The sequence below is a fragment of the Ovis aries genome, chromosome 19, assembly GCF_016772045.2.
Source record: "Ovis aries strain OAR_USU_Benz2616 breed Rambouillet chromosome 19, ARS-UI_Ramb_v3.0, whole genome shotgun sequence".
Lineage (NCBI taxonomy): Eukaryota > Metazoa > Chordata > Mammalia > Artiodactyla > Bovidae > Ovis > Ovis aries.
This window is the reverse complement of record NC_056072.1, coordinates 22,118,073-22,124,256: the sequence shown is the minus strand read 5'-3', so window position 1 is coordinate 22,124,256 and position 6,184 is coordinate 22,118,073. Positions and strand designations below refer to the sequence as shown.

Sequence of the window (6,184 nt, the reverse complement as noted above, 5' to 3'; positions counted from 1 at the left end):
AAAATCTTTCATCTTACTTTAAAAAGGATTTGAGTCAGCCTAAAGAAATATATGACAAACCTAGACAGCATATTAAAAAGCAGAGACATCAGCTTGCTGACCAATATCCGTATAGTCAAAGCTATGTATAGATATGAGAGTTGGACCATGAAGAAGGCTGAGCATTGAAAAAATTATGCTTTCAAAGTGCTTTGCTGGAGAAGACTCTTGAGAGTCACTTGGACTGCAAGAGATCAAACCAGTCAAGTATAGTAATCATTGGAAGGATTGATGCTGAAGCTCCAATACTTTGGCCCCCTGACACGAAAAACCAACTCATTGGAAAAGACTCTGATGCTGGGAAATATTGAGGGCAAGAGGAGAAGGGGGTGAAACAGCATGAGATGGTTGGATAGTATCACTGACTAATGGACATGAATTTGAGCAAACTCCGGGAGATGGTGAAGGACTGGGAAGCCTGGCATGCTGCACTTCATGGGGTTGCAAAGAGTCGGACATGACTAAGTGACTGAACTGAACTGATACATAAAAATAAAAGAACATTTATGTAGATATATATAAATACATATTTTTATACAGGTGCAAGAGGACTACTAATCATAGTTTTATAGATTTCCTGAACAAACATAACAAAACAGAAATAGATTCATAGATACAGAGAATAAGCTAGTGGTTTCCAGATGGGAGGAGAGAAGGGGGTGGGTGAAAAAGGTGAATGGGATTAAGAGGTACAAACTTCCAGTTATAAAATAGGTAAGTCACAGGGATATAATGTACAACGAAAGGAATATAGTCAATAACACCGTAATAACTTTCTATGGTAACAGATGGTAACTAGACTCACAGTGGTAATCATTTCATAATGTATAAAAATATTGAATCACTATGTTGTAAACCTGAAAGTAATACAATATTGAAAGTCAACTATTCCTCAATAAAGAAGAAAAATACCTACTGTTGTATAATAAAGAAATTATCTTGTCTTGGTCCCTGGTCCCTGGGAGATAACCTCTAAACCTTTAGAACTTCCTGAGTGATAGGAGTGGCTTTGTTATTCATGAGTCTCTTGCATCATGCCTGATTTATACAAATGAGATAACTCAGGATGGGAGTTCATAGTAAAGATGACCCACAGGATTAGAGTGTTGAGGCTTTGAACCAGCCCAACCTCCAGGGAGGAGAGGGGGTATTAAAGACTGAGTTCATCCCACAACATGCAGGATACAGGATGCTTGGGGATGGTGAACGGGGATGATCCAGAGAGATGATACGGGGTGGGAGGTGGGAGGGGGGTTCATGTTTGGGAACTCATGTACACCCGTGGTGGATTCATGTCAATGTATGGCAAAACCAATACAGTATTGTAAAGTAAAATAAAGTAAAAAGAAAAATTAAAAAAATACTAATAAAGACTGAGTTCAATCACATGGCCAATGATTCAATTAATCATGCCTCTGTAATAAAACCCCAACAAAAACTATGGACACCAACTCTCAGATATGCTTTGCTTTTTAAATGTAATACTGTTTATTTAATTTAAGAAACATTCCAGCATTATAAACATACCAAAAAAAAGAGAGAACATTGCAGATGGTGTTTAGTACAGAAGGTTCTTGAAATTTCACTGATGCAGTGGCTCTTGGCTTTGCTGATACCGAAGAGTTCTACAGCTTATTTAAGAAAACAAAGAGTTTAAACTACCACACTTCAACTAAAAAGGATCCAAAACACTTCTCATGCCAGCTGACCTCCCCTTCTCCACAGCTAAGAAGGGCAGTGGGATGTTATCTGGCTATATACAAAAACAAGACAACCTGAAGCTAGATGGATGCTCAATGCAGTGTCCACAGGTCCAGCCCCACAGTGCATGCCCTGAGCTACGGCCCCTCCAGAATGCATAGCCTCCACAACCTCCACACCAATCAAGGACAATCAAGAGTGTATCTCAGTTCCTTTGTTCTTTTTACAAACTATAGATATGTACAGTTGAGAACTCGGGATTTCTAGCCAATGACCATAGAGTTAACACACCACCTTACAAGTTAAAAAAAAAAAAAAAAAAAGGAAATGTGAGAAACATCTTTAAATGCCTTGTCACACCAACAGCAAAGTGCATGAAATGAGTAGAACACAAGAGCCTTTTCGTTTTAAAAATGTTTGGAAATATGTACAGCTTTGATACAGTTTTTGGGTGCTCCAGACAGCCATGGCCACTTCATGTAAACCACTGACAATTGCTAGAGCACTTTGAGAGACTACAATATGATCATGATCCAATTGGGTAATTAAACCTAATGAGGGCAACAGACACATCTTGGGGGAGAGGCTCCCTACTCTAAGGTATTCACAATAAGACAGATAACAGGTTTTTGTTTGTTTAATTCCTCCTCCTCCTCCTCTTCTTCTTCATCTTTATCTTCCTCTTTCACCTTTTCTGGGCAACTTTATCAGGACCTTTGGTGCCATCAGACTTCCCTATAGACTTATAGTCTGTGACATCCTCTCCTTCAGCTTCGCTGCCTTGTTGATGTATGGCTGCTTCTCGCTGTCACTTAAGTTATTCCACATCTCGCCCAGCTTCTTTGCCACATCTCCAATGCCAGGGTTTGTAGACCTGATCTTGGGGAGGAATTCAGAGCAGATAGTGGTCTCTTGGGGGCATTAGGGTCCTTCTTCTTCTTGCCTCCCTTAGCTAGTCCATAATCCTTCATTTCCTGATCATAGCGCACTTTATCCGCCTTTGCCATTTCATCAAATTTAGACTTCTCTTTCCTGGACATGGTCTTTCACCTCTCGGAGCATTACTTGGAAAATTCAGCAAAATTGACAGGGACCTCAGGGTTTTTCTTCGTATGTTCCTCTCTGCATGTCTGCACAAAGAAGGCATAAGTAGACATCTTGCCTTTTGGTTTCTTGGGATCACCTTTAGCCATCTTGACTGTATTGTTCACTAGTCTGAGCAGCACAGGGCATGATGCACGGCTTAGCGCTCCACAGCCTTGTGCTACCTGCCTGGATGAGAGCTGCCTCAGCTAGCTTCCTCGTTGCTGAACACATGAAGTGTTGGGGAAGGATGATGTATTCTACTTCCCTTCCAGGCATCACCCTAATTGTCTATTGGGCTGGTTCTGATTGACAACTTTTATAATAAAGCTGTAAATACAGTGCTTTCCAGAATTCTGTGAGTCATTCTAACAAATTATCAGACCTAAAAGAGTTAAAGCAACCCCTATATTTATAGCCAGTTGGTCAGAAGTGCAACTGGTCTGAGGACTTCTGAAATTGTGGCTGGTGTTAGAAGTGATGGTAATCTTTTAGGGAATTATGCCCTTAATTTGTGGAGTCCATGCTAACACTAGGTACTTGGCATCAGAATTGCACTGCAGCATAATAATAACAGAAACTAAATAAATAAAGAGCTACAGCCAAGAGGAATAGGGACATAAAAATAAAGAGATAAAAATAATGAGGTCACTACTTATATCATAAGAATGAAATCCAAGAAAGCTTTATAAGGATTTCAGAGGCAGCACAGTGTGGTGGTGAAGAACAAAGGTTTTAGCCAGACTTCAGGACTCAAATTCCACCACCACCCTTTACCATCTGGGTGACTACAGGCAAGTCGCTTAACTCTCCAAGCTCTGTAAAATGAAGATAATAATAATGCTCTACCTCAAAAAACTATTAAAAGAATTGACTCAATTCATAAAAAGTGTTTAAAGCCATTTCTGACATGTAAGAACTCAATACTCATTATTAGAATGGACCACAATGGCAGGCCACTGTCAACAAATTAAAGCACAATTTAATGAAAATTATTTTTTTAAAGAAGATATAGTCCAGATATGAAACCCTAACAGTTTATCACAGGACTGTCCAATAAAACTTTCTGAATGACCAAAATGTTCCATATTTATCCTGTCCATTATGAAAACTTCCAGCCATATATTGCTATTGAGTACTTGAAATATGGTTGTTTTGACTAAGGAACTGAATATTTATTCTATTTAATTTTTATTTTATTTAAATTCAAATAGCCACATAGACAAATGGCTACCACATATTGGACAGTGAAGACAACTAGGGAATATGAGAGCCCACATGCCCTTCTTTCATGAACAATATTTATAACAGTCAAGCTTCCAGCAAGGACTGCAGATGAGAATTCAAGTCCAAGTTACTGGTTAAAGGCAGGACCATGCTTCAGTGGGTATTCAAGAAAAGAACAGATTTAATATTTTGTGATATAAGTCAAGAAGCCTACCAATCAGGCATGAGCCTGGAGAAAAGCCCACTGACTTTGACATGGAGTTGGGCCAAGGTAATATTTGTGGACAAGGTTTTCTTCAGAAAACAGCCCAGAATTTATTACAATTTATAATTAGAAGACGACCCAAAGTTCTACAGACTTTATCAGGTTGTGATGAGAATTAAAAGAGAAAATGCACATAACTGTTTAGCATAATGCCCTCTACAACAAACATTCAATCAGTTTTACCTCTTTTATCATCATTATCAGAATTATTCTGTGCTATAAAATATGCCTGTAACAATTGCAATTGGAGATGTTAATTATCTCAATACAGTGCCCATGTAGCAACAATACTGAATTGAAAACAGTATTATTTACTGCTTAACTTAAGAAAACCTAGTGGTAAGTAAACAAGTTGACTTTCCATATAGGGTTCTTAGATTGTGACCAACTAAATGCTTACAGAACTCTGTCAAAACTGATGCTCTTTGGGTTTTGAAGTAACTAAAGTAATTAGATCAAAGAGCCATTGTTTGTGGAGGCTACTCTAAATTTGAGAAAATAAACTATATCATCAGCATTTAGGCAAATGTTTATCTGCCTGATCCCTATAGCAGGGATGCATGAATTTGCCTCATCCAGGAATAATATCAAGTCAATAAGATATACCTTAAGGGGGAGAATTTAAAATACATTGTATTTTGTCTCCTTTAAGATACTATCTAATCTACCAAGAAACTTACTCATGCCAATGACCTGGAATCTGGGCAGTAGTGTTATAAGTCTCACATAAGTATTAATAGCTAGGATTCTGTATCTAGAGCATAACCTACTGCTATACATAAGCCTAGGACTGATACAAGTTCAATAAAATCAAGGTTTATTCAAGGTTCCTAAGAAACTTATTCACTAACTGATGAAACTTATGTAATGTTCCCCAGTAAGACAAGAGTTGTGTCTACGAGCCACATAATCCTTAAAAACACTGTCCTGAGAAACCTAGAGTAGCAGCTTATAAAAAATGAAATTGGTCTACATCTGTATGGAATCATTTAGAGAGGTCATAAAGTATTTTTTACTAAAATCATCCTATATTTTTGTTTTTGTTTACCTCTAGCCAATAGGAGTAACAAGTAGTGAAGTGAAGTGTGAAAGTCACTCAGTCGTGTCCAACTCTTTGTGACCCCACAGACTATACAGTCCATGGAATTCTCCAGGCCAGAATAATGGAGTGGTTGGCCTTTTCCTTCTCTGGGGATCTTCCCAACCCAGGGATTGAACCCACGTCTCCGCATTGCAGGCAGATTCTTTACCAGCTGAGCCACAAGGGAAGCCCAACAACTAGACAAGGATCTAAACCTATCATGGACAGCAGTGCTGAATATTCCAAACGCAAGTGACCTTTTCCTGGGGCTTTCTATAATCAGAAACTACAACTGGGACCCAGACTCAGGTCTTCAGTTTCAAGGCAGTTGATGCTAGGAGTTTTGTCAGCATCACTCTTCTATGAGTGGCAACAAATAAACTAAGAATTATATGGTTTTCATCTCTGGTGACTTAGCTACAAAAAAAGAAACACTGATAACTTCAATGTAAACTTACCACCAACTTGGAATTGCAATAACAATCAAAAAATAGTACTATGGTAGCAGAGGAGAGCTGAAATCGTTCCTTTGAGGCATCTCAAGTAATATATAATAATTTAGATAAATGTCAGTTATGGAACAGTAAAAAACACTACATGATTAAATGACATACCAGTTAGGAATATTTTAGGCTACACAGAGCTGAAAGGGTGGCTTAAATATTAGAAGCTTATTTTTCCCCACATAAGAGGAAGTCCAAATGCATGCCATTCTTGTTTCTGGTTTAGTTGACTCCAGAGTCTTTGAATTCCCTTTATATTTCCCTCATGGACACAGGTTGCCTGCT

At 38.4% G+C, this 6,184-nt stretch overlaps 1 pseudogene; it reads right to left on the bottom strand.

Annotated features, from left to right (window-relative positions):
- Positions 1-1,503: 1,503 nt before the first annotated feature.
- LOC114109407 (high mobility group protein B3-like) lies at positions 1,504-2,957 on the bottom strand (annotated as a pseudogene).
- Between the last annotated feature and the right edge of the window lie 3,227 nt (positions 2,958-6,184).